Consider the following 12766-nt stretch of genomic DNA (forward strand, 5'->3'; position numbering starts at 1 on the left):
GAGCACAGAATTTGTCAGAAATCCTGTTGCTTCCAAACTGATGGTGTAAATGAATGCGTTCCTATGTGAATATGGTTATTTTAAAAGATTTATCAGAGGAACTGGAATTTTCTCATTTCCTCTCAGTAAATGGATCCATTGATCCTTAATAGCTTCACAATTATTCCACTAATTGTCATGTTTCCATTATTAAATTAAAAAAAATGCTGTCAGATTGTCAGGTATGTGTTGCATTGCTATGACTTGAATGCATCAGCCTGTTTGAAACAGCAGCAAGAAATTCTGGCAGATAAAGAAAAATGTTTTCCAACTTCTGTTAGTTAACATCATAAGGTAGATAGAGAAAATGGGGAAAATATCTGTGTTGTATATAATCTGTGCTGCCACATGACAGTATTGATTAAAAAATAATTAAAAGATAAGTGTTTAAAAATGTACTAAAGAAAAAATCAAAATCAAGCAGACTAGCTATATGAACAGTATGCATAATATAAACTAGAAGAAAATTATTTTTTATATTCAGAAGCTCAGAAAGAGTCAATACTCAGTTTGACACATTACTTCTTGTAGGACCTGACATTGCTTAATTTTAAATTAGTATGCATTGGAACTTTAGCAGGTGGGGATTTTTGTTTGGTAAGTTTTTTTTTTGGTTGGTTGTTTCACTTTCCTTTCTCTCTCTCTTTTTTTTTTTTTTAATTAACCTGGTAAAATTGGAGGGAGGAGGAGGGGATGAGGGGCAGGGGTGTTTTTTTGTTGTTGTTGTTGTTTTTTTTCTTCCTGGCAATGCTGTACAAAGATACTGTTCACATTTGTGAGGATTACAAAGTTACTGGCCTGAAAATGCTATATAATGCAAGATTATCAGAAGTGGTTTTATACATTGTGTTTAGGGTGTGTGGCAAAATGTTCAGTGCATTTTACAGGCTTGTTGATGAATTGAGAGGAAGAAGTATTTATGAATTACGCTACTCTGAAATAGGTTGTCATATTTGATATTTATATAGGTTTAATTTATGTCTCAGTACTTTACATTCCTGATACACACAGGTTTGGATTTATTCCCTATGCCACTCTTCTCTAGTTTGAGAGAGGTGTTTGCCTGAAGTTGAGACCGTGAAAATGGGATTAAAGGCATTAACTTATGTGTTTAAATGTTTGCCTTCTCTGTTTTCTCAATACCAGAATCAGTGATTAGAACTTTGTGTTACTTGACCATAAACTAAGTAAAATTCCCCAAGTCAGGACTGTTTTGCCTGCAACATGCATCTTTCCATGATGTCTGATTTTCTGCCAGAAAAACTTTTATGTTGGGTATTCTTCCCATAGAAATAGCTTACTTTAAATCAGATCAACGTTTGAATGACAGGATGGCATTTCAGGGAAAATGAAGCGACTGCGTTAAAAAGATTTAATATGACACAAGAAATGCATTTGTTGTTTATTCTGTTTAGCATATATCCACAAAGTCTTTTATTGTTTATTATTTTGCATTTATAATAGAATGTTCTTCCCTAGATTGAGACTGTTACTAGTAGGAAGCATTTCAGCCACCTTAAAAAAAAAAAAAAAAAAAAAGTAGTCATCTCATTGAAGCCAGCTATTCAATAATAAATAAAAATGCTACAAAGCATTTTAGATAGAACATGCTGTTTATCATTCATTCATTTTAAAGCAATCTGATGTTAGAAAATCAGGAATATTATAATGATTCAGAAATGCATTGTGTGTCAACATCTGGCTGGGTCCTTGAGTGCTTTACCATTTGTGACCCTAAACCTGCAAATTTTGCACTTTATTTTATTAGTTCCATAGTCCTACTTGTGCCCCATGGAGTAGATATTTTAGCCATCTGTAATATAGGAGAGGAGATCTGTCATCTTCAGTTAGGTTGGAGGAGTAAGCATCAACGTAAATCTGTACTATTAGTGTTTTAGCCAAGACAGTCATCTTCTGATTCATTTTTTTGTGCTTATATGAATAGAGCTAGAGAACCTTTAATGGATGAAAATAATAAGGAAATACTCAGGTTTTTGTATGGAGAGAAAAGTTAAAGACCAAGAGAAGGTTGGAAGCTAATTTATACTCGTCTGGTGAGATGAGAAGCTTTTTTTTTCCACTTTATAATGAACTAGGGTGATGAAGCTACAAAAAAAACAAACAAAAAAAAAAACCCCACACTTTTTCCCCTGTGTCTTTCACCAAAATAGCAGACCCAATTTCAACTACAGTGTGCAAATAAACTTGTATTTGAACCTGCTATATAGAAAAAGGAAGCCATCTAGCAGAAGGAATCAATCTAGTTCTATAAGAGGCAGGAATGGACATTTATTTCCTGCATTTTTTTTTGCCATTTCTCTTTTTCCTGTTTATTCTTTTTTTTTTCTTTTTTTTTTCTTTTTTTCCCCACAATAATAAGTGAATATTTGAAGCTCCCTAACTGATGTTTTCTGATTTTACATGGGTGGGTTATTTATGATGCGTTAGTCTTTTATGTCATATTATTTTGGCAGCTACATTCTGAATATTAGCACACTAGAGGGATCTCAAGATAGAAAGTACATGGGCACCCAATGGTTAAGTGTCTGATACCATAATGCAGAGTCCATCATGACTGAAATATGAGACTGAAACACTTGCAATTCCTGCATGTGGCATAATTGTATTTGTGAAGCACTGAGCTGTTGCGGCCTCACCTCGAGTACTGTGTGCAGTTCTGGGCACCACAGTACAAAAAGGGTGTAAAACTGTTGGAGAGTGTCCAGAGGAGGGCTACAAAGATGGTGAAGGGCCTAGAGGGGAAGACATATGAGGAGCGGCTGAGGTCACTGGGCCTGTTCAGCCTGGAAAAGAGGAGGCTGAGGGGAGACCTCATCGCGGCCTGCAGCTTCCTCATGAGGGGGAGTGGAGGGGCAGGTGCTGATCTGTTCTCTTCAGTGACCAGTGATAGGACCTGAGGGAATGGAGTCAAGCTGCGGCAGGGGAGGTTCAGGTTGGACATCAGGAAGAGGTTCTGGTTGTCACACACTGGAACAGGCTCCCCAGGGAAGGAGTCACTGCACCAAGCCTGTCGGAATTTAAGAAGCGTTTGGACTGTGCTCTTAGTTGTATGGTCTGAATTTTTGGATAAACCCGTGTAGTGCCAGGAGTTGGACTCGATGATCCTTATGGGTCCCTTCCAACTCCGGATATTCTATGATTCTATGTTTGTGCTCTACAGTTTTTCATCATTCAATTTTATAAAGGAAGCACAAAAGACCTCTTAAATTGTGGTGAATTACAATTTACCCTTTACTGGCAAAGTGTTGTACATATTATGCTGTTTGTATGTTTTGCCTGAAATGACTGGAAGCATTTAAGCAAGTGTGTGCACATATTTATACGTGTGTATGTTCGCACGCGTGTGTGTGTTCTCACTGTATGACCGAGATTCTGACTTTTTCCTCTAACAGCTGAAATGATGTGAATTACATTTTACATGATGCTGGTATAGAAGTAAGGATGCAACAAATTCCAAATTCATACTAGTAGGTGACTAGAGCTAGTTTTCTACTAGAGCTTTCTGTATTAATTTATTCATATTAGGCATTTATGTATAGCTTTGCATCTTCAATATCTGTCTTTAAAAAAAGCATGAATTCTACTGTCATACTAAAACCCAGAGTGTCCAATCACTTTTGTTAGCTAATCTGATCCATATCCCACCTGTTTGGCTGCTAAAGTAGTTAAAGATACAGGTAATTAAATCAAAATATTTACTTTTATTTTTCACCAGGAAAATGTGTCAGTATACAGGAGAATGATCAAATGAAAGAGAGAGAGGCTACGGCAGAATGATTAGGGAAATAGCCAAGATGTAGGAGACTGAGAGTCAACAGCTGTTCTGCCTCATTTGGAGTAATTTGTTTTTTAAACTTTGGTAGCTAAATAAAAGTCTCCCACTTCTCCACCTCCAGCCGCGTGTCCCCTCAGCAGTCTTTACCACCTTATCTCCTCAAATATCCTGTCATGCCTCTACTCCTGTGGTTGTTTCCCTAGCAGCTGGTGCTCTTAAATATGGCAGAGCATAGGTGTTGTGTGCTCCTCTGACTAACTGAAGCTCTGTCACATGAGTTGCTTACACTGGTGTAAGCAGTTAAAACCCTGCGGTTACTGGCTACTAAAACCTGCAGCATATGGCCAACATGTGCGTTAATGGGCTGGGTGCCTGTGTGTGAACTAATTTTGCACCTGTGCATGACATGGCTGGATGCAACTGCATGAACTAATGATGCTTATATCTAAACTTACTGTGTGGACATGCATGAACTAATTGGGCATACATGCATAAATTAGTTGGGCATTCATGCATGAATTAGGTACCAATTGAACACTCTTGCAAGAACTAATGGGTGTTTATATATGATATTTATATATGATATGTTATATATATATTTATATATGGTTTTTGATACTCAGACATGAACTCATGAACTGCTTTGGGCATTCATGTGTAAATTATTTAGATGCTCATGCATGAATGTGGCAAACCATGCAATTTATGCACAGTACCCCATGACAATTCTTTCTTAAGTTGTGCTGCATATCGTTCCTCTTATCATTCATCAAAACTGAAATACCCCCCAAAATAGGTCTAGTCAAGGATAGTAAAGGTCTGCTTCTTTCTATGTACATCTGCATGCTGATTTATATCTAGGAGCACTGGAAAAGAAACTAAGCTTCCAATCTGCCAAAAGAAAGCGCAATTATTTCCTATCTGAACTGTCAATTCTTTCCTATCTGAACTGGTCATTGTCTTATGTTCACTTAGCTGTTGAAGTCCTATTTAAGGATTGATCATTTACCAATGTCACCCCTTAAACTGTGACAGTGATAGAAAGACTAAAGACAGTTCTGTTTCCGTCCTCTAAGGAATTAAGGTTTCTGTTTGTCTCCAGGGTCTGAAGTGAGCTACGTCATCTGAAGTGAGAATTTTTAAAGCAGGAAAAGGTACCAAATATGCAAAAGAGATATATATTAGCTCATGATGGATTTTTCAAAAGCCTTATTAGAGGAGGAGAAATATACAACAACAAACACACCTTCCATTTGAACATAGGAATTTAAGTCACATCAGCATTCTGTCTCTCTAGCTGTTTTATCTTTTGACATATAGCAATTGCAGTTAATAGATGAATATATAGAGCAAACTGGCAGGAGAAGTATCTCCCATGTCTTCTTAGAAATTCATTAATGATTTGGCAGGGGACTTTCTTCTGTTTCCGGGATCTTTGATTTAAAGGTTTATGACTATAACTTTAAAGACCATTAAAATAGGGAGCAGCAATCATTTTGCCATGTTTGAGTTAGTTCAATTTGGAGATCTGTTTTTAATCAGATTAGACAATTTTGAAAGAACCTGAGCCAAATCAAAGTGTATCGGAACTGTAACATAAGAGCAAACTGAGGTTCAATACAGTTGTGCTGGTAGCATTTCATTGACTGTGAGAAGTACCTGAGATACTTGAACTCTAATAAGAAATTCCACAGAAGCCTCCACAGACAGTCTTTTTATAATCTGTGGAGTCTAAAATCCACCATGTAATTCTCCTTTTCCTCACTGAAATGAATGTTGATTCATTCTTATGATCATCTACTTGAATAACTCAAGGGACTTATTCTTGTATCAAAGCTTGCTCTTAAAATATCGGAATGGTAAAAAAAAAAAAAAAAGTATAAGGTAAAAGCTTTTAACTATATAAGTCAATGCCCTTTCATACTAGACCATTGATATATACATAGTAAAAGATGCTAGGGAGCACTTTTCTTTATTTATCACAGTGAAAACAGAAAAGCTTTCCACCCTGGTGATGAGATTTGTGTAACTAAAAGACAGCAGGAGTCTTCACAGTCTATGGCTTCTAAAACACTCAGTTATTTAATGTATCACTATCAGCCTTGAACTGTTCCCTCCAGGGACAGTATCATTATCTTTATAAAGCACAACTTTGTGATTAATTTTTGCCACTTTAGACAGTATTGCAAGAATTTTCTTAAATGCTAGGGCAGCCAATTCTCCTACTTGATAAATAATTTGCCTGATGTTCTGGCACTTTAATATGAAAGTTAAACCTTTGTGTTTGTTTTGTTTTTGTGTTAATTATTTTCTTTTGCTCTGAATACAGCTGTATTATTCATATTATATACAATTTCTGCAATGTATGTGTGGTTATGTTGCTATGTATCCGTTTGAGAATAACGGACTTGGTGAGCCTGAAGACAGAAGACTTAAAACACTTAAATATCTATCACACTTAAAATTCCTGCACATTTCAGGAAATGGGGCCTTAGTGCTAAAAATGACCCTGTAAATCCATTAAACAAGGCATTTTGCAGTATGATCTTACACTTAATTAAAAAATAAATAAAAAAAATGGGGAGAATATATCAGCAGTTTCCAGTCCCAGAAAAGCTTCATGCACTGTTTATTCCTTACAAAATACCTAGGTCCAGCAAAACCAAAATTCTATTCCATAGGTTACCAGGTCTCCTTTGTTCCTGAACTTAACAGCTACTTTCTTTTGCTTCTCAGCCCATAAATTTGTATACTGTAGTAGGCAAGGCAGAGAAATTTCAGTCTGAGTCTGTCAAGCAATAATATTATTTTCGACTTAATTATCAGTTGAATTCCTGAAGAGTAGTTTTGCTTTAAACAAAGGGACTTATTCATTTGATTGCTATATACAGGAAATGTGCTGGGATAGAGTAGCCAACATGACAAAACAGCCCAACTCATAGAGAAGCCAAAAAGGAGAGGTGCTCTGATGTACCTCTTACAAACAAGAAAGGACCAGTTCGGGATGTGAAGGCTGAAGGCAGCCTTGGCTGTAGAGATCATGAGAGGGTGGCGCTCAGGATCCTGAGGGAATGAAGGAGGAGGGTGAAAGGCAAGTTCACAACCCTGGACTTCAGGAAAGCAGACCTTGACCCCTACAAAGATCTGGTTGGAGAAGTCCAATGTGATGAAGGCCTGGGGGGAAGAGGGACCCAAGAAAGCTGGCTAATATTCAAGGTTAATATTCAAGGATCACCTCCAGCAAGCTCAAGAGCAGTCCAGCCCAATGCTCAGGAAGTCAGGCAACAATGTCAGCAGGCCTGTGTGGATGAACCAGGAGCCCCTGGCCAAACTCAGGCACAAAAAGGAAGCATGCAGCAAGGTGAAGGTGAAAAAGGAAGTTGGCAGCAAGGCTGCGTAACCTCAGAGGAATACAGTGACATGTTCCAAGCATTCAGGGAGGAAGTTAGGGTGCCCAAAGGGATTTGAATATGGCCTGGAGTGTCACAGACAACAAGAGGGGCTTCAGTAAGTACACTGGTGACAAAACGAAGACTGAGGAAAGCGTGATCCCACTGCTGAATGAGATGCAGGACCTGGTTACACAGGACAGGGAAAAGATGAGGTACTGGATGCTTTCTTTGCCTCAGTCTTTACTGTTAAGACTGACCCTCAGGAATCCCAGGCACTGGAGACCAGAGGGAAAGGCTGGAGTGAGGAAGATGTACCCTTGGTGGAAGTGGGTCAGGTTGTGGATAAGCAAACCACATGTACATAAGTCCACATGCCCTGACAGGATGCCCTCATAACTGCTGAAGGAGTTGGTGGATGTAATTGTGAGGCCTCTCTCAATAAATCTTTAAAGATCATGGCAAGTGGGAGAAATACTTGAGGACTGGAGGAAGGACTGTCACTCCTGTCTTCAAGGAGGGCAAGAGGGAAGTTCCAGGGCCTTCAGGCCTGGGAACTTCCAGGCCTGCCTCACCTCAGTCTCTGGGACGGTGACTGAATCCTGGAAACCCTTCCTAGACACAGGAAGGACAAGAAAACCATCAGTAGTAGTGAATATGGATTCACCAAGGGAAAGTTGTGCTTGACCAACCTGAGAATCTTCTGTGATTAAGAACAACCACAAGCAATCATAGGAGACACCAGCTAGAAAGCAGCTTGGCAGAAAAGGACCTATAGGGGTCCTGGCAAACACTATGTCGAACATGAGCCAGCAACGTGCTCTTGCCACAAAGAAGAGTAATGGTGTTGTGGGCTGCATTAGGCAAAGTATTGCCAGCAGGTTGGGGGAGGTGGTCCTTCCTCACTATTTGTGAGGCCAAACCTGGAGTACTGTGTACAGTTCTGGGCTCCCCAGTACAAAAGAGACTTGGACATACTGGACAGAGTCCAGGGAAAGGTCACAAAGATGATTAAGTGTCTGGAGCATCTCTCCTACGAGGAAAGGCTGAGACAGCTCGTATTATTTAGGCCAGAAAAGAGAAGTTTAAGGGGAGATCTCATCAATGCGTACAAATATTTGAAGGGTGCCCAGTGACAGGACAAGAAGCAATAGGCACAAACTGAAACAGGAGGATCTGTCTGAGCATCAGGAAACACTTCTTTCCTCTGAGGATGACTGAGCACTGCACAGGTCGCCCAGAGAGTTTGTGGAGTCTCCTTGGAGTGACTAAGTCTCAGTGTGACTAAGGTAAGGATGGTAGAAAATAGTGGATATAAATAAGACTGAATTCCTCAAAGAACTTTATTATTATTATTATTATTTTTTCCCCTGGAGTGCCTGTGCATACTTAATGATGGAAGCTTTCTTTTACTTTACATACTGCTAAATCTTGGAGTCTGAGAGAAAATATGAGCGTGTGTTTCAGCAAATGGAGGTTTCCTGCTTCTGTAAGCTTTAATCTCTGTGGCTGCTGACAAGGCCTGTGAACTGGCAGGTTCACTGACAGCTCACTGTGGTTGTGTGACAGCCTGTTTTTTTAGGTGGTATTCAAATGTGGACCAAATGTTTAATTCCTGGGGAGGAAGCTTAAGACACAGTATTAGCTGTATTAGCTCTAAGTCCTAGAACTTGGAAGAAATTCCTGAGACAGGTTCATGCTTTCTTACAAGTTCCAGGTCCACAAGAGTAAGTGCCAGGTCCTGCACCTGGGAAGGGGAAACCCTGGCTATACGTACAGACTGGGGGATGAAACACTGGAGAGCAGCCCTGCAGAGAGGGATCTGGGGGTTGTGGTTGATAGCAAGCTGAATATGAGCCAGCAGTGTGCCCTGGCAGCCAGGAGGGCCAACCGTATCCTGGGGTGCATCAAGCACGGCATCGCTAGTCGGTCGAGGGAAGTGATTGTCCCGCTCTGCTCTGCACTGGTGCGGCCTCACCTCAAGTACTGTGTGCAGTTCTGGGCACCACAGTACAAAAAGGATGTAAAACTGTTGGAGAGTGTCCAGAGGAGGGCTACAAAGATGGTGAAGGGCCTAGAGGGGAAGATGTATGAGGAGCAGCTGAGGTCACTGGGCCTGTTCAGCCTGGAAAAGAGGAGGCTGAGGGGAGACCTCATCGTGGCCTACAGCTTCCTCGTGAGGGGGAGTGGAGGGGCAGGCGCCGTTCTCTTCTCTCTGGTGAAAAGCGATAGGACCTCAGGGAATGGAGTCAAGCTGCAACAGGGGAGGTTCAGGGTGGATATCAGGAAAAGGTTCTTCACCAAGAGGGTGGTCGCGCACTGGAACAGGCTCCCCAGGGAAGTAGTCATGGCACCAAGCCTGTTGGAGTTTTAGAAGCGTTTAAACTGTGCTCTTAGTCGTATGGTCTGAATTTTTGGGTAGACCTGTGTGGTGCCAGGAGTTGGACTCAATGATCCTTATGGGTCCCTTCCAACTCGGGTTATTCTATGATTCTTTTAGCTTCAGTGGGATCATTCAGTGGATCTTTTGGATGAACTGGAGTATAGTACTTGGGGTTTTAGTCTAGTGAGACCTGTATTTTGCAAATGCAATGGATAGCACTAATGGAAAACTCATCATGAATGATATAGTGCACTTTTTAAAGAAGTACTATAAAAAAAGATGAGATATTTTAGGTACAATGTTCTGAAATTGTGAAATTCTTTTCATATAAACTGTTCAGTCATATCTTGCTCAGCTGTTGGTCTTATTTCATAAGTTAACCTGAAATATTTTGGTGGGAATTCTGTGAGGAGAGCTCCAGTTGCAGCAAGTGACATTCAGTTGTGGTATCATTTAATATGTCTTACCATGACTTTGAGTTAGACATGAAATTAAAGCTACGTCCATTAATAAAGGAAGAGACAGTGTTAAGACTTGATACTGTGACTTGTTCTCACCAAAAATAATGGCATTCCTAGAGTTTTCTTTCCTAAATTAACCTTTTGTGATTTTTTTCTAGTCTGTTGTACTATTACATTTTAAACCCCAATAGTATTTTTTTAATGTTTAATGGGAATTAGTTATTACAAATAAGTAGAAACTCTTTTCAGTAGTATTGCATTGCAATTATTGAAAGACTGTCTAAATTACATGCTTAAATAGCATACCGTATACAGTAAATATATCTAGTCATTTTATATTGATTTTCTAATGACCTTGCTCCCCAGGCGCCTAAGATTTTCCATGAAAAATAGAGAAAAATACATATTTTCAGGTAAATTATTTTTCACACTTGGGAATGTAGTGTGGGTGAGACTGAGACTTTTTTTTTTCACAGTCTTCCTTTTGAAAATTAAGTCACTTACAATTATTTATAGAAGCATATTAAATTACCTTGGCAGAGTATGAATAAGTGATATGGGTAAAAATCCATAACAAAAAAAAAAAGTTACTTTTGAGAAGTAACATATTTATGATGTGAGATTAAATGAACAGCATTTTTGTATTCTAAACAGTTTTGTAAAGAGTGTGCCACTTAATTGCAAAACATTTTTTTTCAGAAGGTTTAAAAATCTAGCCGTGAGAATGAAATGACTGCAAGGTGTCAAAAAAAAATGTACTTTTTCCTTAAAAAAAAAAAAAACAAAGTGGTGACCACTTCAACTTTTCTCGCTTTTAGAGAATCTTTAGCTTACTTGCATAGTTAGTACATGAACAAATATGATACTAGTGGGGTGTTTTTGACTATGCATTGTTTTTGAAGTGCAGAGAAAACAGTTAGAAATGATTATTTCAGGGTATTTCCTGTAGCTATACTATTTTATTCAAAGAATTTACTCATACTTGATTAATTCAAAAATTAAAAGTAGAAGCTCTTATTATTCTGATCTATGTTTTAAAAAATGTTACCACATGCCTTTTTGTATATAAATGTGTATGTACACATCTGTGGGGACAAGTTCATTGCCTCATAAAAAAAATCCCATATTTGTTTTATATTAGTTTGTGATATGTGCTTATTTGTTTTATATTAGCTTATGATATCTGCCACTTGCTCTCGTGGTGATATTTTCTAATTTCACCTTTATGCATCTTCAATGCATATGAACTGTGCTGCAGCAGACAGTTCTGTAAATGAGCTGTGTTTGAGGTATACTCTCTACGGCATCTATCTAGCAAGTTTTGATTACATGAATAGGTGTCTGTATTTGATGGTCTCAGTGGCATCTCAGAGTTGTTTCATTACATTTAGAAATACTATTTTACATGAACAAGTGTTGCACATTAAATGACTTGCCACTTCTGTGCCCCAAAGTGTATATTTGCCAATTTTCATAAGACTATTTTCAAACAAGATTTTGAAGACAAATATCAGACTATATTTTTCAGTCCATTAAGATTTCTCTTTTTCCCCTTTTCTAGGATTTTTCATTATTTTTCTTAAACATTTCCTATGGTTGGATGGCATTTTCTTAGTTATTTGAATTTAAATTCTGATTCTCAGTGTAGCGCAAGCAATCTTGAAAATACCGACCATGTTACATAATTACATGGACATATACGTCTCTTAATATGCAAGGATTAGATTCATGTATATGTGTGAATATATATATGTGTGTAAATAGGTGTGTATGTTTTTATAGTAAAGAAACTTAGAAACTTAAATGAAATTGTATATAGTATACTTCTGCATTTTAATGTTCATGAATTTGAAGAACTCATGTCCAAGAATCTGAATTAAGATATATATTTACAGGAAATGGAGGGGGATAATACTCTCAGGTTAGTCTGTTGCAAATATAGGAAAACATTCCTTACAAAAATAGGAGACTTTTTGAGGAATCTCCAGTAGGGCAAACACAGAGGAGAAATTCTGGGCTGTCATGGTTAATAATCGCAGTATATTTACTGGAGATGAGTGCTAGTAGTTCCATGTTTTATTACATTTCTTTGAATTGACTGTTATGTTCCATCAGCCCTTTTTGTATTGTTAGCCCCGTTCTAGCACATGGGGAATGCCTGTAGAGCTGTCTTCATCCATCCTAACACACATCACAACGTAATAATGAGAGGCCTAAGAATGGACTGATAAGAACGTGCCTTGTATACAGCTTCAAACAATTTCGTTTTCAGAAATTTTGTTCAAGTTTTACAAGAAGTGACTGTATATGAAGACAGTTCTTATTGTCAGTGGAAGATAGAAATATACGACGGAAGGAAGGCTTTAAGGAGTTAAGAATTTGACAAGTGCTTAAGAAAATGGAAATTGAATCCAGGGTGTTTCATGTGATTAGAAAGCAAGAAAGAAGTTGGAGGCCATAGATTTCTGGGGGAAGTTTAAGTTACAATTTGGAAAAATAGAAAGGTAGCAAGTAAGAAAATCGTATTTTATGCTCATTTGTAGATTCAGTGAAGTATGGTGCTATACTTTGCTGGGCTCACTTTTTTTTAATTATTAATAATCTGACTTACAAGTGATACACTGTAGTATTCCAATATTGTTAAATAATTATTTTAAACAGAGAGAGGAAGAGAGATTTTATTATATTATTAAATATA

General features: G+C 38.2%; 1 protein-coding gene and 1 long non-coding RNA gene across 4 annotated transcripts in view; one reads left to right on the forward strand and one right to left on the reverse strand.

Annotated features, from left to right (window-relative positions):
• The window catches only part of RBFOX1 (RNA binding fox-1 homolog 1), an 868680-nt gene that overhangs the window by 383670 nt on the left and 472244 nt on the right, over window positions 1-12766 (forward strand). The gene's annotated exons all lie outside the window — the stretch shown is intronic.
• Window positions 1-12766, reverse strand: part of LOC308178464 — a 38529-nt gene continuing 25763 nt past the window's right edge. The window contains exon 2 of the long non-coding RNA XR_013939784.1: window positions 1-12766. This exon is cut by the window's right edge and continues 20503 nt beyond it. This is a non-coding gene — a long non-coding RNA (uncharacterized lncRNA).

This window comes from Anser brachyrhynchus (genome assembly GCF_964034855.1).
Source record: "Anser brachyrhynchus genome assembly, chromosome: 15".
NCBI lineage: Eukaryota > Metazoa > Chordata > Aves > Anseriformes > Anatidae > Anser > Anser brachyrhynchus.